Below are 23665 nucleotides of genomic sequence, written 5' to 3' on the forward strand. Positions count from 1 at the left end.
AGTGATTGTGGCCTCACCCTAATAAAACTTAAGGGAAAGAGAACGGTAGATGCGTCAGGGGTCAGGAAAATGGTTTTGAAAGTTATAAAGATCTGCGGCCACATCTTTCAAGTAAGCAAGTGAGCTGGGCAAAAGGGCAGCCCCCAAAGCCAGCTGACAAGAAGCTACAGGCTCCAGTGGGACGCGCACCAGCCCTGGAGTCCACAGCCCCACCTCCTGGTCCCTGGCCATTTAGTAGGTCCATGCCTAGCGGAGTAATTTAACCATCTCATAACCGAAGTCATTGGCTTAGAAATTTCTTTGCGGGAGGAAGGATAAGATAGTTTTGCAGTGTTACTTAGAGCACGGCTTATTTATCCGTAAGAATAAGCCTGACATGTCAAAGCATATCAAATTGAACATTTTAGGTGGGGGACAACCTACACCCCGCTGAGGTGATAAGAGGGGAAGCTGGTAAGTCTAATCTTTTTGCCATAAGGAAAGGAGATGGTTTACATAAGTGAATATTCTAGATGACTGAAGCTTCCACGTTTAGAGACATAACTTTTGTTTAAAATATGTCTAAAAATACATTACCCACTTCACAATTTTTCTAGCATCCGTTTTTGCCATGTAACATAATTCAGGGATGATTCCAGACTGTCAGGTTGTCTGACCCCCAAACTAAATGACTCCAGTCTTTACCCCGAGTGACTCTACTTCCTCTGCTGTGTCCTCCCTATTTGCAAGTTGCAAGCTCTTTGTGTTGCCTTCTAGCAATATTTATCTCCTCGTCAACTCACAGATCAGAAAAGCAAGCTTGGTCACTTAGTAAGTGCAAAATATAATTCTAGTTCAACAGGCAGTAGTCAGAAAGTGTAACCTGGGTAACCTAGGGGAGTAAAGTGCATAGGCTTTGTGACAGCTCTAATCTGAGGTTATGTATCCGACTGGAAATTCTGTGCTAATGGAAAGGAACCTTGTAAAAAGCAGAGCTCAGTGGAATTGATAAATAATTTATTATAGCTAGATCATCTTCCACTTAGGATTATAGGTTTAGAAGGGGAGATGGTTAAAACTTTTAACTGAAATGAGAGTTTGAGGTGACTGGTGAATGATGATGGTTTTTTGGGTTACCCATGATAAGCCAATTTGTGATTCCTTCTTCAACATTAAACATTTTATCGCAGCTGTTCAAAACTATCAGTACTGACTGGCTTGAACGTCAATTCAACCTATTGTTTTCTTAAAATTAACATAATTATACATACCACCCCACTACATTTAAAAATACTGAAGTGACAAAAGAGCTATAAGGTTGGGGGAGAACAAGATTTGTTTGATTAGAATTTTCCCTTCGTGTACACTGCATTTGAGCCGTCCAGCAAGACTGCATAGTAATAGAATAGATATCATTCACAACCATGACCCTTTGCCTTCACAAGTAGAGAAACTGGGACTGAAAGAGGGCATGTGACTTTGTGAAGACTCAGGGGACACAGTAAGTGACAGCGCTGGCTCGTAGGTCCCCTGACTCTGGACTTTCCTCTACCCCTCACTGCTCCTCGGTGACCCAGGAGCCAACTTGATGCTTATGTGTGTCTATCCATAACATCACCATCGACAACACTGACTTTATTTCCCAATTTCCTTGCCTTTAGTCACAGATGGTAACCTATAATAGAGATAAAGCATCACCTGCTAGAATTGGAAGGGATCTTGGAGATCTCCTTCAATGCACCATTGTACCTGAGTATACTGGGGCTCAGAGAGGTGGCAACCTGCCCAATGTCATATAGCATGTCCTTTGCAGAACAGGAGTCAACCCAGGGTTGTTGATATGCAGTAATGCTCAACCAGTCTTGATGTTGTTTCTTAAACTTTAGTCACTTGAGTATGGCCCTCAAGATTCTTGGTATATCTTTGCTCTAATACTTCCTTAATATTTTTCTTTAAATCGACCTACTTTTTAAAATCTTAAATACCTGTTTTAGCTTTGTCCTAAGCAAAAATTTTCTGAAACCACTGATTTGACTGTTTCCTCTTTAAATATAAATGAAAATAAATGTATAATTCAAAATAAAAACACACATAATTGTGTTACATTGAAAGACAATTACTCTTGGTGGTATTGGAGAGACATCATTCTGTGCCATTCTCTAAAATCTTTTCTGTACCATTTCTCTTTAGCTAATTATTTAGTCCATATGATGCTCCTTGGAGCACATTTCAAATTGAATCTAAAACTAAGTGCATGTGAAAATTTAATAAAGACTGATTTGATGACTGGGAAGTTACTTAAGGGCCCAGAGGTCTCTTAGGAGGAAGAAGATAATGCAGCCGTGAGTGGAGTGAGCATGCATTCTCTGCCTTGCTTTCCCATCCTTGGAACACCCATCTTCCCTCAGGGCAAGGCACTCTCAGTGGATGGGCTCATGGCCAGGTCATGCCATTATTCTGGGAATGGAGCTCTGAACACTGGGCGTTGACTGCATCAAGGAAATCACCCTTTCCTTGTGTCCCCCAATCAACAATCAATGCCTAGAAACAAATGCATGCTATGAAACATGGCATCAAAAGATGTGTTCACTTTCACGGCATGTTTCTTTGGATCCACAGCCCACCACCTGTACATGCACACAGCTCAGCCCCCAAAATATTCTTCCAACCAGCTTCCAGGCACCTGATATTCTACTAGGAAATTTTTTTTTTTTTTTTGCCTAAACACTTCCCTATTTTAAAACCTCAACTAGCCAGGAAGAGGTAACTCTATACTTTATCCATGATGTGTATCTTAATGGGAATGAGTGTATTCCAACCTTTCACAAGAAAAGACTTTAAGTGCAAGGAAGATGAGAGACATGGGGACTATGGATAGGAAAGTAGGTGGCTAACTTCAGGTCTCAGGAAGCGGGAGGGGTAAGGAGTCAGGCAGGCAGTTCTTTGCCCATCACTGCGGAGCCACAGTGTAGGCAAATGACTTCATAAAGGGACCGAAGCAAAGAACAGCCCCATCTGAGCGACTTCCAAGGAGGTAGCTGATCAGGTTAAGTCCCAGGAACCTTCTCCTGAAAATGTGTTGAGATGGACCTTCTCTGGGTCTTTTCTTAGATAAGACCTCTGGTGGTAACTCTGGGGATAGTGCGTTTTGATTTTGTTGCTTTTGACTCAATCCTCTCAGTTGGCCTTGGCAGCTCATGCCCTGTGCTAAGATGGTCCCTGGCAGAGGTCCTAACCAGGACATAAGAATGCCAGCCTGTTACTACGACCTAACAACTTACCCACTTTGGGCTTAAGACCCCAGACTGGGCCCTGACCTTGGCTTCTGAGACACCAATGACACCCTCTCTGGGTCAAGTCCTATTTGTTTCTTAAACCTTTGCCGCCTTTATGCAATTGAAGTTCATCCTTCAAGCAGAAGTCCCCTGGGACTGAGAGCTTGGAGGAGCCCATGTGAGTCTGCTGTCTGTCAGCAAAGCCCCTTGAGCTAAGCTCAGTTTTACATCCATATTTTATCAACTGAAGGAGAAGAAAGAATTCATGTCACAGTTGGAGAGTATGGGCTTTTCTATATTCTGAGGAAGCTATTCTAAAAATACGCCTGTGGAAGACCTAGCAGGGAAAAATAGGAGCAAAGAGGGATTTTAAAAATGATTGTGAAAGCTCTTCCTGAAAATGTACAGATACAGATTCCTGCTTATCTCCTTCCTCTGACCCACAGCACCCCAGGGATGAGGCAGGTAGCTCAGGGAACAGGAAGAGAATTGCCATAAATCTGAGCTAATTTGGAAAGGGAAGGAAGAAGCAGATACTCTGCAATCAATAGAGCGACGATTTGTTTTGTGGTAAATGTTTACGGCTCTGTTGCTGGAGTGAAATCCTGCTGCATCAGAACATGGACCATTAGAGGTGAAATGAGTTCACCTAATGCCCTCGGTGTGTAATTGGTATGCATCCCTCCTCCACTAACGCAGCCCGAAGTCCCTGGCTTCCAACTAGAGAAAAGATTTTAGATGATTCTTGACATCCTCTTTACCTTTTTATTACTTCAGGATTCCCAAGAAAGAGAGAAAAATGACCGATGTCTCTTTCCTTAGCCCACGCTTGCAGAACGGGATGTACAAACGGCACTTAACGTTTCCTTCCACTCCTGAAAGTGCTGTTCGGGAGCAAACGAGGAAATGAAAACAATGAGAACAGGGGCTGGTTTGTTCCTCCACTGACTGAACTCAAGAAGTGATGCCTTGCTCAGCCGCAGAGGGGCAAAGAAGCAACGCTTGTGTTTCCTTGTCATGCAAAAGGGGAGAGTGTGAAAAATGCTTGACTGAAAGCGGAGTGCACTAATTGATTGTTAATGACGACACAACCCTAAATGTCTGGAATTTGGTTTAGATTCAATGTAATTTGACATTTGCCAACCATTATTAAATCCCTTTGCTGCTCTCCCTGTGCAGCAGTGATGAGCAGCTGATTGGCTCTTGGGGTTGAAAATGCGGCTGGCTGGGCACTGAGTCAGTGGGGTATCTGGAAGGCAGCCGCCTTCACCCAACTGCCCTCAGCTCCACCAGCCTCACCAGCGCTGGCGCTCCCGGTGCCTTGTCTTCTCCATCCCCTTCCTCTCTCTGCTGGCTCTCTTCTCTTCCGTTTCCCCTCATTCTCCAGGTCATATTCCCTTTCCAGCTCCGGTTCACCTGCCCCTTTAAAAGCAAACCATCCTCTGCTCAATCGGTTTCTCTAACTCAAAAGCCACCCTCTCTTTGAAAAGCACAAAAACGTACTACAATTGCATCGTGATTAAAGGATTAATAAAAAAGTTGCAGGAGGATTTCATGAAAACCCAGTGTGGGAAAAATAGTCCCTGAGAGAATTTGAGAGTCCTTGCCTCCCTCATGTTTCATTTCTGTTTTCCTTTGCCTGTTTGCTCGTCCTTCCACAAACAAGCTTCTCTGCTTCCTCATCAGTTGTGTACTGTCCAACGTACCTTTCACCAGAGCCACCCCCGAGTAACTCCCTTAGTTCCAGCCTCTGCAGAACCCATCTCCTGGCTCCCCACAGGAACTGACATAGTCTCAGGGTCCCAATTCTAATTTCCCATGAGAAAGAATTTCATTGGCCAGGCTCCGGTCTAGGGCTCATCACTGGCTGAATCAGCTGTTGCTGGGGGCGGGGAAGTGGGGAACAGGGGCAAGGCAAGTAAAGTTCATTTTTTCAGAGCTGAGAGGGGGAAGGAGGAAAAGACGGCAGCCCCGGTGCAATGTCCAAGAGCCAACCTCTTCATATTGGGGTCAACTATCTTGGAATATCCAACATGGCCTTGCAAATAGCTCTATTTCTATGTTCATAATTTTTAATATACTCCAACACTTGCATTGACCCACTTACTTTACCAGAACCAATTCCTCCCCAACCACACTTCTGCTAAATCTCCTTTCAAAAGATTTAGGAGGAGGAAAAAAAATCAGAAAACATTTTAAGACAGAGCCATGAGAATCAAGAGAAGAGCTGTGGCAATGAGAGAAAAAACACATGATTCCATTACAGTAAGGACAAAGCGGAATTTCCTTATCCATCCGTCTCTGAAGCAGCATGAAAGGGGTTCAGGCAGAAAGGACAGTGGAGGAGGGAGTCAGGAAACATTTTCCTAGTTCTAACTATGCCTCCAGAGAGCTGTGTGACCTGAGGCAAATCAGTTAACTTTTCTGGGCCTCTATTTTCCTTTCTTGAAAATTAAAAAGAATAAATTAGATGAATCTTAAGTCCTTTCCTCTTCTTCAATTCTGTGATAATATAACTTCAAGAAATACTTGATACAGAAATCATAGAACAGCAAAAGAATTTGAATGGTTTCAAAGAAGTATTCGTCTTTCCATTCATTCTTTTAATTCATCAAGCAAAAATTAATGTTTTATGTTTTAATTCACTTAATTAATTAATGTTTTAATGCTAGCTAATCTCTGGGCTAGGCTCTGGTTATGCAAATGGCAATATGCAGATATGATCCCTACACTCACAAAAGGCACAATTTAGCACATTAAGGAAAATCTTTATCATCTACATTGCAGTATTTCTGAGATAAACCTTCTTTTATGTATAATGCTGTTTTCTCCTGTAGAACTCTTCATACACTGATGATCTATGGCTTCTTTCTCTTCGTCTACCTGGAATGGGAGCCTTCCCTCTCTCGGGGAGACACTACGAAACCCCAACACTTAGCTGCTACGGAAAAACATGGCCATGACCGGATAGAGAAATTGGCCTGCTTTTCCACCTCCTTCTGTGTCAGGTCTTTGTGTGTATGTGTGTGTGTGTGTGTGTGTGTGTGTGTGTGTGTGTGTGTGTGTCAGGTCTTTCTAACAGGACTTCCTCTTCAGGTTTGGAATAAGTTCCAAAACATCGGAAGACTTTATATTCAAAGATAAATGTAAAAGCATCATGAAACACAAGCAGACACTAATTATGAATTATGCCCCATGTTGACCATCCCGTTCTCTCTGAGCCACTGGAAGATCGTTTCAAGAATGACACGAGTGGACCAATGGCAATGAGAGTTGGGCCTGGCACATGTTATCTGCTCACTAGGTGCTGGCTGTCACTGTTGGTCCTAATAGAAAGCTGACACATTTCAGGGCAGAGTTTCTTAGATCTGAATCTAATCCTAGTGCTTGAGAAAGCGGACCAGCTGCTCGCACTAACCCCAAGTCTTGGGGACCTCAGCTTTGGGCTCAAGGAAGGAGAGAGCTACAGCCTCCTTCTTCCCTCCTCTCCTGCAGCCACCCCAAGTGCGTGCCCCCCGTTCCTTGCCCAGCCCAGATTCTCCTTAACCGGTGACGCACCAGACAGGCCGGGGGGCCGGTGTTTCACAGGTTCAATCCTGCTCTCCATCCCCCCAAAGCAAGTCCGTGTGTTCTCAGAAAACACAACCCCGGTGGAAATGTTTGCCATTTTCTTGGCTAAGTGTTATTTTTTCCATATTAGAGGTCTGATTTCCTGCCATTCTTGGAGAGTACCGGGAGGAAGAAGGGTCAGGAAGCTGGGCCCAGAGGGGAACAGTGGTTAAGCGCCCACTCATTTCCGTCCTTTTCCTTCACATCAGCGGGCAAGGGCTCTGAGGTGTTTCCGCATGGGTTATTTTTGCACAGAAAAGAACAGTGTCTTTGTTAAGGGGTCCTAGATGATATGCATGGGAGAGTCAGCGTTTTCCCCTCGCTTCTGTCCCTCACAAGCGGTGCGGCTTTCCGGAGCACCGGCTCACTGGGCCGGTTTCCTCAGCCCTTAAAAGGAGACAATACTTGCTTGTGAAATGACTTGGATTTCCTTCCAAATAAAATGCCAGGCAAGTCTAACGTACTATTATTATTGTAAAAGGTCTCTGTCTTGGGAAGTAGCACTCAGTGAGAGGTGAAGAAAGGAGAGGGCAATCTTGAGGAGGGAAAGGGACCAGACAGGGTCACAAAAGAATATTCCGAGACATTCTCCCCTCCACCCCTCCCCTCTCTCTAAGAGGAACTTTAGAGTGGTTTTCACCAACCAATCACAGGTTGTAGTACTTAGAAGAGTAAAGCTGTTATGGGCTAATGGAACTGATTGACTTGATTTGATTATATATATGTTTATATATATTTTGTTTGTTTGTTTGTTTATTTGGTCACTCTTCACGGCACGTGGGATCCTAGTTCCCCGACCAGGGATTGAACTCACACCCCTTGCATTGGAAGTACAGAGCCCTAACCACTGGTCCGCCAGGGAAGTCCCTATGTATATTTTTAATAACAGCTCTCCACAGGTACAAAATAAAGAGAACATGATTTATCCAAGTGTTCACTAGTGATATAGTGGGATAATGAAGAAAGTATACTCCTTTTGATGATTGTTTTAATAGCTTGTCAATAGCTTTATTACCTCACTTAACATTCATAATAAACTTGTGCGGTCAGGAGGATAGACTTACGTAAGCCCAACTCCCTACCTCTTCTTTGTCTTTTGAATGAGGAAACTCAAACCCAGGGAGGTCAAGTGGCTGGCCCAATGTCACAAAAGTGCTAAGCAACAACGCTGAGGTGAAAACATCTTTCTTCTAGTAATGCGCTTTCCCATCTACCATGTGCTGACCAGCGCCTTCATGAAGCAAATTCGGCCCTACTGTGAAGAGATGCCTGAATATTTGGTTCACTTAATAGTTGTTTATGTTTATACTGGAGCTATTATATTAATAGTATTCCAAAAGTTTGTTCAGAGATGAGTTTTACTATATTTTTATTAAAGTAACTAGTCCGTGTTTAAAGGTTAAAAACACAACTTCACTGTTATATTTGGTCCTTTATAGGATCAGGTGGTTTTATTCAGTATTATGAAAACTGTATGGCACAAGAATTGGGATAAGGCTTATTTAATTTACTAACTTATCTAATGAGTACAATAAGCTAAGACTGTGTTCAACATTGGGAGTCAAAAATGCCCGAGGCAATATATATTAGTTAGAACTGTATGTTTATGTTTGCTTATTTATTTTAGGTGGTGACAGAAATTCATCCTGTGGTCTGTGCACAAAGGGGAATTCATTATAAGGATTGTGGTATAATTTATTGTAGGAATACTAAAGTATCCTTGTGGAAACCCTAGAAGTGGAACATGATTTCTAGAACCACTAGAAATAGGGATTCAAGAGCTCAGAGCCCTCCACCCCAGCTCTCTTCCTCTCAGCTCATTTATTTCATTCTTCTCTTTCTCAAGACTCCCATTTTTTTGCTCTGATATCTGAAAACATGGCTGTCAGTAACACATGGCTTCAAAACCAAAAGAGATTGACTTCCTTTTCTCAGTTCCAATTCCCACATTGGACCAGGAGCTCACCCTAAACCAAATGACTCTGCCCTTCAGGATGGTATACTCTGCTTCGGTCAGGTACTCACTCCCAACCAATCCATCCGTGCGGGTAAGGGGAGGGATTACATTGGACTAGCACGGAGGGTCCTCTGATAACCACATGGGTGTAGGGGAAATGAGCTGCCGCTAGAAGAGGGATGTGGAAAAGACAATCCCGTGAAGAATGGACAGTCCCTACCCTCACGAAGCTCCCAATCTCATCATCTATACACAGGTAACGACACTACAGTTACATGAACTGTTAGAGAAATATATCAGATGGTTCTAAAAACAGAAGGAGCAATGACTCTGCCTAAAAGGAATCAGGAAGTTTGTACAGAGAAAGTCAGGTTCAAGCTAAGTCTCAAAAAGATCATCAGTGAGGAAAGGGCATTCCAGACAGAGGGAACAACTTGTCCAAAGGCTCGGGGGCAGGAAACCGTGACACGAAGGAGTGAAAAGATGAGGCTGGAAAGGGGAAGAGCCCCCTGTGCGCCTTCATACCTAAGACCCATTTGCCTTCCCCATCCTCTAAGGAACAAATGATGTCCTGAAATGATAGAGGCACATTATATGGAACTTCTGGCTTTTTATTTACATAATAGAGCACTTTTATATAAATTCTTTCATTGGGTTCACACAATTTTGCCATGATGTAGGTAAGACTCACATTTTCCCCCAATTTTGTTGATGAGAAAAGAAATTCTTAAAGCACTGTGACTTGGCTAAGTTTAGTTTAGGCACAGAACCAGAACCGGATCCCAGGTTTTCAATTCCCAACTCAGTGTTCTTTCGGCCTCTTCTTGGGGTTTTCCTTTAATGTCAACTTAAGGAATCACATCTGTGTCACTAATAATTCAGTCTACTGTGACAAACCACTCAGATGCTCCCAAATGAATTATGTATATTTTATTTTGGTCAGTTATTAGCTTGTAAAATCTCCATTCCAGAAATTATCTGAAAGAGAAGATCCTTGTCACCTGGAATGGGAGGGGAGGAGGACAAAGAAGTGACCTTTCAATAACTTGTTTATTCTTATGATTCTTCTGTTATAATCAGTACATGAAGATTTAAACAAATCTCATAAGTACATAAAATGAACTGGTGATCTATTTTCACCATCCAAAAGACCTGCTAGATTTTAAGCTACCTGAAGACAGGGAATGTATCACATTTTTCAAAAGCCAGAATTTGCCCAGCGTTGCTGTTGTGCCTGGCCCTTACTTTGTAAATTCTCAATAAACATTTGATAAATGAATGCATAAATAAACAAATGAACACAGGGAATTTTTAAAAATAAGAACACAACATAGATCTATGATGGAGAGCAGGCCTTGGTGTCAGATATATTTGGGATCAAATTTTGGCTGTACCACCTACTAAATGTGAAGTAATCGGCAAGTTATTATCTAAGCCTCCATCTCCTTAGTTGTGAAATGAAAATATAATGGAACTTACTCCTGAGGTTGTTTTTTTATTGAATAAAAATTTATTGAGCATCTACTATATGCCAGGCACTGTTCAAGGTTCAGGAAGATAGCTCAGAAAACACAGGTGACAAGCGCAGTAGACAATAAACAAGGCAATAAATCAGTGAATGAGTTAATTTTAATTGTGATGCAGTGCCGTGAAGGAAGAAAACAGGGTAGTGCAGACTCGATCATGGACATGTGGACTGCTTTAGATAGAATGGTAAGAAAAGACTTCTCTACGGAGGTGACAGTTGGACAAAGACCCAGGGAGAAGAGAGTGAGCATGCAAAGGGAGATCCAAGGAAGAGCTTTCTGGGCAAAGGAAGCAAGAGCCAAGCAGAGGGAGGGGGCAGGATTGCAGAGCTGGAAGAAAAGCAAGGAGGTCCCTGGGGCCAGGGGTACGAGGTAGGAGAGAGGCTGGAAATTGGCCAGGTCCCTAAGTGCCTTGTAGGGCAAAGTCAGGGATTGGGGCTTTGCTCTCAGAGCAATGGGGGTCCACTGAGGAATTTAAACAGAGGGGTACCCTTACCCGATTCACAGTTTTAGAAAAGCACTCTGCCTCAGTAAAGGGCATCAGCATCTGTCTAACAGCTTATATGAAAAACCTAAGTCCTTTTTGGCTCCTCAATTTCCCTTTCCCTTCCCATCAACAAATCCAGTGAACTGGCCCTCTAAAATGTATACCCAGAATCTTAATTTCTCTCCTCTTCGACTAAAACTACCTTCATCTAAGTTACCTTCCCTGGTCTGGGCTATTGCAAGGCTAGATTAGATATTGTAAAGTGTGAGAACTGACCAGACTTTCAAGGGGAGAGGTGAAGTAGGTAGCTGAACATTTAAAACTAAATCTCAAGTTGGGAGTTACATGACATAGCACACATAAACACTTGACACAGCACCCGGCTTCAAGAATGTCCTTAATGCACATTTAAAAACGTTATTACTCATCCTCCTGGTGCTTTTCAACATGAAGGAAAGATCAAGGGATTTGGAGCAGGAGACTTGGGTTGATGTCTTAGTTTAAAAGAATTGTGGCTTTGGACAAATCCTAATTCTCTGAGCTGCTTTTTTTTTCCTCTGAGGAATGACGATGTAAACACCTGTTCTTTCTATTATACAGGGCTGTTATGAGCGTCAAATATGGTGATGGATATGAAAGTGCTTTGTAATCTGAAAAGCATCTTTTCATGAGTGATCAACTATATGAAATTACATTTAATTCAGTTTCCCTTTGTGTGTGACTTCTCAGGTTCCTATACTGTAAGACAATATTACAAAAGAAATTTTATTATAGGACACTGGCGTCTTCAGCTTACAGGAAGACTGAGTGCCAGATTCTTGAACCTCTGCCTTGTATAGTCAAAACCAGTGCTATCCAATAGACCTCTCTGCTGAAATGGAAATGTGTATCTCTGCTCTCCAACAGGGTAGTCACTAGCCATTGTGGTTACTGAGCACTTGAAACATGGCCAGTGTGACAAAGGAACACTACATTTAATTTTTTAGTTTTTTAATTTAAATTTAAATAGCCACATGTGGTTAGTGGCTACGGTATTGCACAGGACAAGTCCAAAAGCTCTACTTTCTCAGGGTCCTCATCTATAAAATGAGGACCCACTAAGGTCCTTTCTAGTTCTATCAACGCTTCTACGTACATAATTCAGAAATAGGTAAGCCAATTTGGATAAAATAAAAGCTGAATCCAGAGTCACTTTTCTTATTCTTGAGTCAAAGATAATCCTAGATTTTTTAAAAAAAGTTCATAGCTGCTTTATTAATCAACAGGAGGAAAGACTTTGAAACAATGACAACACAGTCTCAAGTAAAAGGCAATCCTAGAAGATGAACTATTATACTCAAGGAATACATTCTCCTGGGAGCTATATTTTGGTATCAAGTAGAATACTTGTTCCAAAGTTAACATTCTCCATTTCTCATTAAGAAAAATTGCCAGGGAAAAATGTTTGGAACTGAATAAATAAACGGATGGCTGCCGTGGGGATTGTTTATGTGATGCTGACAGTTGCCAGGTCATAAGGGGTTTCCATGATGAAGCTGGCACTAATTTTGTCTCTTTGTATAAGAACTGTCTTCCTATTAGGTGGAGACAGAACATAAGATGAAATACAGAGAGAAACAGACAGAAAATGAAGGTAACATGATTGAATTGTTTGGGGGGAAAAATGAGAGCTCCACAGAAAAGAAACCCAAGACAACTGAAAGGACGAGCGATGAAAGATGGCAAGAAGTGAGAAAAGCATTTGAAGGGGAGAAATGCATATGGAACTGAAATCAAGAAGACAGAGAGGGAACAGATTGGGGTAGGCGGAGTGAGGATAAGAGAAGAAATTCCAGATCCATTTGTGAACGACACCAGGAGCTAAGCCTGCCTGTGAGGAAAAAAAATAAGAAAGACCAGAAAAAAAAAATTACTTTGGAAAGAAAGAGAGTGACAAGGTAGTGAGGACAAGGAAGGACAGCTGTCATCTCATTTAATTAAGAAATTATTAATGGAACAGACGGGCCAGCCACAATGAGCCTTTACTGATGAGATGCTACTAAAACTCCAGATAATAACAGCTGAAAAGTTATTGAGAGCAAAGTGGTAAGAATGCTAATTTAATTGGTAATAACATTATACTTAGCACAATGCTTCGGAATCTAAAAATCACACATTAAATAAATTTCAATGACTCTGGTTATCATCTAACTATGATTGTTTAAATAATATCATACAATTAAATGTAAAAGAGAAGCCTTAATAATTTTAAGTGATCACTCTCATGCTCTGAATTCTCCTTTTAGGCATTTACTGTTCAATCCTGCAGTCCTGGTGGAGGTAATAATACCCTGCTGGCTACATCCTTACCAAACAGAGGTAGTTGTTGGGTCAGAAGAAGATAAATGGCAAACGTAGCTTCTAAATGCCTTATGTTTTTCTTCTCCATCCTTTATTTTTCCATTATCAGAATAGGTGGCTTCTTTCTTCAAACAACTACCTTGTTTCCTTCTCCTTCCTCCTCTCACTAAGCAGGTCCTCTGACAACATCTCCCTGCCTTCATTACAAGAAAATATGGCATCAATCCTGTTAGACTAAACATAATACAGGTCATGTAGGAGCTCAGTCATGCAAGGTCCCTTCACAAAATGTTGTCGAGATTGCAGCACTGAGAGCCAAGAACCATAGCCCTGTGGCCATGACTATGTTACTGATGGTTGTTGGAGAAAAGAAAGATATTTTGCTCACCTGACTCCTTCATGGGCAATCCATCCAGAAGTTCTTCTCATAGTGGGTGGAAAGAAAAAGGCAAAGCAACTGATTTATTTGAAAATATCTTTATTTTTCTAATTGTACATGAATGTTGTAAATTATTCCCCCAATACAGAGAAAGTTAAAGGTCTTATAACCCTACCTGGACCATCACTATCAAGAATTTGATGCATGTTTCCAGAAATCAACATACATATGAACATAAATGGGATCTTATTTAGGTAGTGTTCTGTAGGAGCCTTTTTAAACTTCATGTACGGTGGCCTTCCTTCCATGTCAATATGCCATACTTCATTGAGTGAAAGATGCTTGTGATTGTAAGATTATGTACCTGTAAGAAGAAGAAAACGCTACAGAGATAATTGGTAGGTTCTGTAGACTCTGAGACACATCCTAATTTCAAAGATATTGAGATATTAAAGAGGCATCTTATAAATAATGAAATACAGTATTAAAATTTTTACTTAATCTTTGTGAGAACAGCATAATATTGCATTGTATGACAATATCATAAATTACCTAACAAATCCCCCATTAATAGACATTTGTGCTGCTTCCAGTGTTTTCAAATTTTCATGACTTTCCTTAATGTCTGTCTTTGCATACTTGTCCTATTACTTCCTCAGGTTGAATTCCTAGAAGTGGAATTGATGGATTTAATAAGGCTGTTAATCTTGTCTGCATCAGGTGATACTGATTTACACTCTTACCAGTTGTGTTTCAGAGTGCTTACTTCCTCAGGTCCTCAGCAACTGATATATCTGGCCTGGACCTCAAGTAAGAAAGATCCAAAGTCTAACACCTCAACTGCTATCCATTATCATGCTTATCTTTCTTCTTGGTGTTTCCAATATTCAAGAAACTTCAGGAACTTGAAATGGTGATGTCCACAGATGATTCCTCTGTAATGAACAAAGCCCAGATCTACTTATTGGCAAAGACCCACCCTTAGCAGCAGGGCTGTGTTCAATGATCTACTTTACTGCTCTTCATCTTTCTGCCAGAGACAAGGCCTAAGGGTCACACCTTTGGATGTGACTTAATATTATTAGCACCAGTAATTAGGAATTAAACTGAGACTACTTTCCTGAACTCTTCTGTTCATTTGATCTGAAATCAGTGAACCCAAACTGTGCACTAAGCTGTGGGGAGACAAAGATGAACAGCTTACATTTCCTGCCTGAGGAGCCTACAATCGAACGAGGGAGATGAGATTCACTCATATAAAGTTATAGAACAACAGAAGACAAGATCATTGATTTCATGAGACAGGACATGATTTAGTGTCAAATATGCAGACATTAAGTCCAGAATTTGAATGAAATCTGGTGACAGAATGCCCTGTCCCTTTGAGAGGCATCAGGACCAATGCTAATGTGCCGTGACCCTCTGAACGCACAAGGGTGACACATGGTCGATCTTTTCTAGGCAGCATCTGCGTCCTATACCGTCCCTCAGGAGTCTAAGGCACAGCAACAAATGCTCTGTCTTTTCCTGGAGCACCAGAGGCCAGCTGTCCCAGCTCCCTGTGTGTCCTGCAGGGGAGAAACCAGACCTTTTGACTTCAGCCCCTCTTCTGGAGGAGTGCCCTGAGGGCAACACACAGAGTTCCAGGATGGGGGGTGCGGGGGAGGGTTGAAGTGCTAAGAAAGTGGAAATTCACCTCTCACAGTTCTTTGCCCGGTGGCATAGGAACTAAAGTCTGTTTGTAAAGCAAGCTTCCCAGTTCATCAGCAACTCAAGTTTGGGCCCATATGCCTCCCAAACCAAATTTCAAGACAGAGAAAGAGAGAGGGAGAGAGATGGCCCTTTTCTTTTATTGTTTCTGAAATCAGATACACATGGCTTTTAGGAGGCCCCACCTCGTGTCCTGCTTCCGGGCTCTGATTTAATAAGGGTGGCAAGAAACAAACGACTTGCTTGCTAATATTGGAAAAGCGCAAACACACCTGCCCCAGGCCCTCCAGGTCAGGGCATGTGTTTGTAACTGACACTCGGGTTGTGAGCCGGTGGGAGGAGACCTGGACAGAGACCCAGCAGAGCCAACTGGACCCCATCGGTGGATCTTAATCAAAACTGGGGGCCAGAATCCCGGAAACCCTTTCAGAATAGATGCAGGTTTGGACACACCCAGACCTCCTGAATCAGACTCTTGGGGCGGATGGGGCATTGTTTTTCCAGAAATTCCACCAGAGACTCAGATGTGCTTCTCTTGTTGAAAAATTACTAAACTAGGTAATCTCTAGCCAGGTACTCTCAGAATCATTTCTGACATTTTGGGGCCTTTATGTAATTTTAAAAAATGAAGGAAAGTCAAAATGGGGCTTCAAAATCATTTAAAAAGTTAGCACATCTTGAATCCCACAACTTGTGTTTGTATTTAACCTAATAACACTTAAATAGGATTGTAATGCAATTTAATCTCACAAGATAATTAAACATTTATGAAAAATATTCATTCTTGGGGAACCATAGGCAGTCTGATCTGAAAATAGAACACAAGTTTAAGGTTGTTTGATGAATGGCTTCTTATAGTCCTGTCAGGGTGACTCTGAGCCTGAAGATGTCACCTCATTTGATGAAATGATTGAAGTATCAGTTTGAGCCTCTTCATTAGTGGGAAGCCCAGGCCCATGGTCATCCTGCCTTCTCTCCCCCATCCCTGCCCCCCATACAAAGTCCTGGGCTTCAGCTGTAATGATCAACGACCCCGTGGTCTAATATTAGTCATGATGTTTCTAGGCTGACGACTTTATCCCCGCGGGGGAAAGTTGTTAATGATAATATTAATAAGAAGAGCTAACATCTGCTGAACTCTTACTAAGTTTCAGGCGCTACGCTTGGGGCAGAAAATAGATTTTCCTTTCTATGCCATGAATCCGTGTCCCTGAGAGTTTACTATTCAAGAGAAGCAGTCTGTTTTCCAGAACAGGCTCCATATTAATTGTATTACAAGAGTCAAATACCGTTCTTTTCTACTCTTTCAACCAGTGTATTGGCTTTCACGTGATTCTCATCTCTTTTTAGGATATTCAAACACCATTCAGGCCCCGAGACCTTGACATTGGACACAATCTTATGATTTGGTGACCAAGAAATACATGGAGCTGGTGGGGCAAGACTAGATAAGTGAACATGAGCATCCAAATGAAATGAGAATAAGAGGGAGATGGGATGGTTCCCAAGTGTGCAGCCTCAAGGGCGACTGTGGTCCCTGTGGGGTTAGAGCTATGCCACCTGCTCCTAGAGTGGCACCCTTCCCTCCTTCTCACATCCTCTACCTCTCTTGGAGTCACAGTTATGTTTTCCTTCACTGAAGTCTCATAGGAAGAGTCCCTCAGCCCCAACCTGTGTCCTTCATACCAACCCCTCCCAAATTCTCCTCCAGACATTTTCACATTCCTCATTCCTTCTGTCTTACGGCCTCAGTAGGGTCCTCCTCACCACATCCACATACCCTCAAGACTCCAGGTGAGAACTGACTTCTCTTTCCTCTATGACGCCCTCTACCCACTCACGTAGCTTTCAACTTTTCACCTTAGCATTTTTTTTGTGGGGGAAGAAAAGGATTCTGCAGTTACTGATTTCACATACTTGTCATGTCACCAGTGTGAAATCTGGTTTCTACTCCTACTGGGCTCCAAAGTGCCACATGCCTTAGCTCTGTCAGATTCCCTGACCCAAGGCCCCTCCTCCTGGGCCTCTTCACAGGATTTGGGACACTCGGTTCCTGGTTCCACACCACCTGCCATTTTGGTTCTCACAGATGACTCCTCTGTCCCTTTTGGACTCTATTCTTCCTCCTGATCTCTAAAACTGTAGTGATTTCAAAAGATTCTGCCCATTTGTTCTCTCTCTATCCCCTCTCTTATCAATTTTATCTACTCTCACAGCTTCACTGTAAACAAATCACATCCCCAACCTGGTCCTAAGCTCTGGGTTAGCTTTTCCAACTTCCTTTGAGACACCTTCAACTGAACACATCTCTGAAACTTCATACTCTACTCTCTAATACCAAACTTATCAGTGTTCTCCATACCCAAACCTAAACCATTTTTTCTCCTACCTTCCCTATTTCTGTTCATTTCTTGATCTAGAAACATTTCTTAATCTAGCAACAGCTCAAGGTGGAAACATCAGCCCTGACCCCCATCCCACCCCACCCCCGGAAGGACAGAGGTGGAGTAAAGGTGGGCTCTGCTCTAACTGCCGTTCAGGGGCCAGATAGACAGTGGTCCTGCCATCTTCAATGCATGCATGCCTTCCAAGGAGGGGTCTCAGGAGCTGACATCCAGATGCCAAGAGAAGAAAGGGCATTGAGACTCTTGTGTGGGAAGTTTGCACAGACCAGGTCCAGAAGTGGCACACATCATTCTGCTCACATCCCATTGGCTAGAACGTGGACACTTGACCTAGTTGCAAAGGAGCCTGGGTAATGTTGTCTATCTGTGTGTCCAGAGGGAGATGGGTTTAAGTGAGTATTCTCCCTGTAACCTGTATTCAAAACCTCAAAGGAGGTAACCCCTACTTCTTCTTCTGATCTCCTTCCTTTTTCCCGTTAGTCACAGGTCCTGTTGATATTTCCTCCACAATGCCACTCATCATATCCAGTACCACCATCTTAGCTAGGCCATCACAAGCTCTAACTGGGGGACTATAATGGCCTTCTAATTGAAATCTTTCCCCTTCTAATCTCTCATTTATTCAACAAATATTTATTAAGTACTGTAGTCCAGGCATGATGTTAAGTGGCTAGGGGGAAATGAGAAAATGGATAGACCTTGTCCCTGCATTTATAATCTCGTGGGGAATATAGATGAATAAATGGCTCTTACCACATTGGATTGTTATTACCTGTGATGGGGAAGTGTAGGGTACAAAAGAAATACGTGGGAGGGGGGCTTCCCTGGTGGCACAATGGTTAAGAATCCACCTGCCAATGCAGGGGACACGGGTTCGAGCCCTGGTCCGGGAAGATCCCACATGCCATGGAGCAACTAAGCCCATGCGCCACAACTGCTGAGCCTGAGCTCTAGAGCCCGCGAGCCACAACTACTGAAGCCCGTGCACCTAGAGCCCGTGCTCCACAACAAGAGAAGCCACCGCAATGAGAAGTCCGTGCACCACAACAAAGAGTAGCCCCCGCTCGCCTCAACTAGAGAAAGCCCACGTGCAGCAACAAAGACCCAACACAGCCAAAAACAAACAATTAATTAATTAATGAAATAAAAGAAAAGAAATATGTGGAAGGGGCCCCAAACTCCCCTGAGCACCCTGCTCAAGCCGGGCACAACTCTTCCCTACACGTTGAACCCCTCATTACCCTCTTTGGTCCCTAGCCCACCATCCTGTTTTATTTTCATCACAGTCCTTAATGCCATCTGAAATGATCGTGCATATTTATGTCTCTATTTGCTGGTTTTGCGTTTTGTCCCACCAAAATAGGAGCTCCACCAAGAGCAGGGACCATGACTAATTTGTCAGCAGCATATACACAGGGTCCAGAAAAGTGCTGAAATGTAGTAGGAAATGACCTAGTCTAGAGGGGTCATTAGGTTTCTAGAAGAAACGATCTGGAAGAAATGGTCTGCAGGATACATAGGAGTTAATCAGGTCTTCTGGTGGTAGGGGAATGGTGGGGGTGGGAGGAGTTATTGTTCTAAATGGGGAGGAGAGAGAGCATGGTTGAAGGTCAGTGTTGGGAAAGGGGAGAGTTGGGGATGGAGGTGTGAGCTTGGATCTGCGTGTGTGGGTTTGGATTTTCTCCTAAAACTGTTCATTGTTTTAACTTGTGGAGCTACATTAGGATCCAATTAGAGCTTTAGATCCCTCTGCTTCTCTTTGTGGAAGAGATTGGGGGAGGGCAGGACTGAGGGCAGGACAGCCGGCGAGAACCCAGGGGAGAGATCCTGGTAGCATGAGCCAGAAGAGAACATTTCAGATTAATTTTTCAAAAGTATTAGCTCAGATGATATCACTCCCTCAGAAATGTCTCCAAATGGTGAACATTGCAAAAAGTTGGATAATTACTATATTTTTCCACTTCTGTTTTATCTCCACTTCCAACTCAAGTCTTACCTCCTCCTTGAAGCTTTCCATGATTTACCCCTTCCCTGAATTGTTGTAAAATTTCACATTTATCCACTTCATTTTGCACAGATGCACGGTCCTATATTTTTTGTAACCTTTACAGTCATGCCCAGCCTTCCCCCAATCAATTGCCAGCGTCTTCCAAAAGTGACCTTGGTATATTATTTCATAAACATGTGCTTATAGAAATGTAATTTAAACAAACTGATTCACACTCGGGTGTTTGTCACTGATTATGACAGCTTCCCCTATGATATTGGGATCTTAAAAGAGGAAAAATAGTTCTTGGGAGAATAAGAAATGTTTAGTCTAAAGAGAAATCCTGTCTCCTTAGGATGCTCTGAAGTGCAAATATGGCCCATTGTTTACCCCAATGCTACAAACCAATCTTCATGGAATTTCTGAAACCCCTGGGGAGAGATTTTAGGTGAAGATATCCTATAGATGGTCCCTCTGCCCGGACCCTGAAGCCAGGCGCCAGCCATTTCCCAGAGACCAGTACATCCTTCTTGCCTCAGGCACGTTTTGATGCAGCCCATCAGGCACTCCAGCAGGTCTAAATTGGTCCAGGTAGCAAGAGGCCTGATGTCTAGGTCTTGTTGACAGGCTCACAGAGCTGGGGAATATGTTTTCATTTCAGGTGTTGTTGGAGTGTCGCCCAGTTCTGAAAAGGAGATTTTTCTCTTAAAGGCAGCCTCTCTCTTCCTATTTCCATCCTCCAAACTCTAGATACATCAAGGCCAAACCTGCAATTCAGAGAAAGAAGAGCACCAGAGGACCTGGTAGGATTTTTATTAAGTGCTTGTTCTGTGAGAGGTCGAAGGGGGTAGGGAAGAGTGTTTGGAGAGGGCAGAGTAATTGTCACCTGGCAAGCCAGTTATTCATGAACTCCAGGAAGTAAAAATGAAAAAGCCCTTTTACATCAATCCACTTCTCCCCCTGTCAGGGAAGAATGTGCCGGTGATAATCGCTGCTGAGTTGAGCATCTCAATGCCAAGACATCATTTATTCCACTTTCCTTTGTCTTTCAATCCACATGTATGTTTCTTCAGCTTTCTCCATCTGCTATTTTTCTTTTTAATAATAATTAAAATAGGAGGCATCTATCTTCTGTAGGATTTATCTTTGGATTTTGTTTTTGTTTTTCATTTTATACCATCCTTATATTTATATGTAGATGCCCTGCTTTCATAAAAACTGCATTCTCCGTGGCTCTTATGATTGCAGTGTTAAATCATCGTGGCATTTGTTGGCTTTGGGTGTGAAAAGATGTGCCTGTGGGGCTGCTCAGGCACTAACACACATGTACCATTCACCAGTTTGTGCAAGAAGGTCAGCAAGATTATCTTTTTACCCTTTTTTCCCCTTCATACAGTCAAAATGAAAATATGGTGTCTGTTAAATGCAGAAATCTAAACAGGAATTTATGGGAAGGGTCACCTATATCTACTGATTTTTTGGTATTCAAAAACAACTTTTTGTGCACTCGAAAAAAGAAACAAAAAAAAACAAGGACAGCTAAACAAGCAACACTGGTGTTGCTTAGAAGCCAGCAAATAATAGTTGGCCAATCTGCTAGCATTTCTCAAGTCTTTCCCATTGCCCGCCTTTCTGGAAGAGGTGTTGAAGGCAAGTAGCTAGTGGGAGAAACAAGATCAAAGGATTTTCATCTATCACAGACTGGGTAAGCTGCCCCCCAACAATAGAAATTTGACCGTTCTTATTTCTGGCCACACCCTTGGGCTGAAGGACCAAAAACATTTTGTACACTTCAAAGTAAGCGGGGGCTTGCAGCTTCTCACCAATGCCTACTTCCCGGAGGCCAAGGCAGCATGTTCATATGCTGCGTGACCATTCTGGACTTCATACTTGGCAGGTTGTCATTGCTTTTGCTCAAAACCAGACCCTGAGAGGAACATGAACTTGATCCATGCCATAAATCAAGTTCTAATACAGGGTGAGAACCTTAACCCCTCCCCTCCCAGCTCCCACTCCTGCGCTCCTCCACGTGACTCCGATGCTATTGAAATGATTCAGCCAGCCGGCCTGTTATTTTTATCACTCAGTCCCAAAGGTAAAATGGTTGGCTAATTTGGTTTTTATTCCCAACCCCCGCCATATTTAGACATGGAAGGGGAAAGACTAAGAAAAGAATGCTTAGGCAAATCAGTCTGAAAACAAAGCTTAGGAAAAAATGGAAAGAGAAAAAAGGGAAAAGAGCCAGCAGAGAGGATGCAGCCTGTGTCTAGACAATCCCCCTTTGTTTTCAGAAGCCTCCCCTCCTCCTCTTATGACTGTTTCTTCCTTCACTCTTATTAATTTTTCTCTGCAGCTTATCTCTCAGCCCTGAGGTGGGGAAAGATCAGAGTCTATGCACTGGCTCCAGAGGCGGGCGGCTCTCCGGGCAGCCGGGACCTGCAGGGAGCTCAGGAAACACACTCACTTGGCAGCCACGAGGCCAGCAGGCACCCCAGCTGCCCTCCTGGAGTAGAAGGTGATTTTCTCATCCCTCACAAGCACCCTGAGGGAGATTAATAGTCATCTTCAGCTTTGGGCGTTTGTTCTCTTCCCTGTGTCCTTGACACATACAAAAGATCCACTTTAATGCCTCTGAGCAGAAAGAATAACCCCAAAGGGTTAAGGCCGGGAATGGACAGTGTTATTCAAAGACACGCTGCATGGAACCCTTAATGATTACACGCTGGAGTGCTATGCCTTCACTATGTGGCGTTGATTGTCATCGAAATGTCCAGAGGGGTTAAAAACTAGGGGCTCGAAATGAACATACTTTCAGATCAACGTTTTGATACTTGTTATCTGCATGACCTTGATCAAGTTACTTAAACTCTCTCAGCCTCAGCCTCTACATCTAGAAAATGGGGAGGATAATAATACTAGCACTTAGCTCAGAAGGTTTTGAGAGAATAAGATGAGTTAATGTGAGTGACATGCTTAGCGTAGTACTGGCTGCATGTAAGGACACCACAAACTAGGGCTGAGTGGCGAGAAATGTTATTATTACTGTTGTGAATGTGTTATTAATTTTAATTATTGGCGAGGTGACCTGAAATATGATTAAGGTGTAATCTGTATCTGTATCCAATGAAGAGTCTCAGAAAAGAACAGACTAGACTGTGATTTCAGGGTCCAGTCAAGAAGACAGTAACCATTCTAACTATTTTAAATGGAGCGAATTTAATACAAGAACTGATTATGCAGGTGGTGGAAGAGAGGAGAAGCCAAAACAGAAGATGGGGAAGCAACCCAGAGATGAACAACAGCAGGAAGCTGATGCCACCCTTAGGACGGAAGAAACACAGGAAAAAGGTCATGTGACAAAGGCCAGAAGCCAGGGGCTACCTGGTGGGAGCTGGGACCTCAGAGTGAGGGGCGGTCGGGACGGCAGCTTAAACCGCAGAGGAGTTAGTTCAACCACAACTGTAAACTGTCACCTGAAGCAGAAAGACAGACCCACACAGGTCCTCCCTTCCTTCTATCCTCCCGTGCATTGACTGAACCTGGCCAGAAGCCTATTGATGAGGCAGTCTGGGAAATGTAGTTTGCAGACTCATCAACGGCTATAGATTCAACAGAGATATATTCCAAGCGTGGAGGAGAAAACTCTTCATACCTATGAGGTTGAAGGAAAAACTGCTTGATATACTGAGGATAAACCATCTAGATTCTGGGTTTCAGCTTTTAGCTGGAATGCCTAAAGATCCAAAAGTTTAAAGCCAGGTGATGATTTTGTGATGAACGTTACCTGAGATGTAAGATATTAGGAACACAGAAAAGGAGGAAAGCTGACAATCTCACACCTTTGAGGAAGCTCCTTTTATTCCTTTTCTTTCTTTCTTTTTTTTTTTTTCTTATCTAGAGAGCCCTTATCCACAATGATTTCAATAACTTTCACCAGAAAAGCTCCATTATTATTTATTGAGGCTGGTTGTGTAAGTTATTGATCAAACCACTATTGACCACAGGGAGAAA

Source organism: Eschrichtius robustus, chromosome 5 (assembly GCF_028021215.1).
Source record: "Eschrichtius robustus isolate mEscRob2 chromosome 5, mEscRob2.pri, whole genome shotgun sequence".
NCBI lineage: Eukaryota > Metazoa > Chordata > Mammalia > Artiodactyla > Eschrichtiidae > Eschrichtius > Eschrichtius robustus.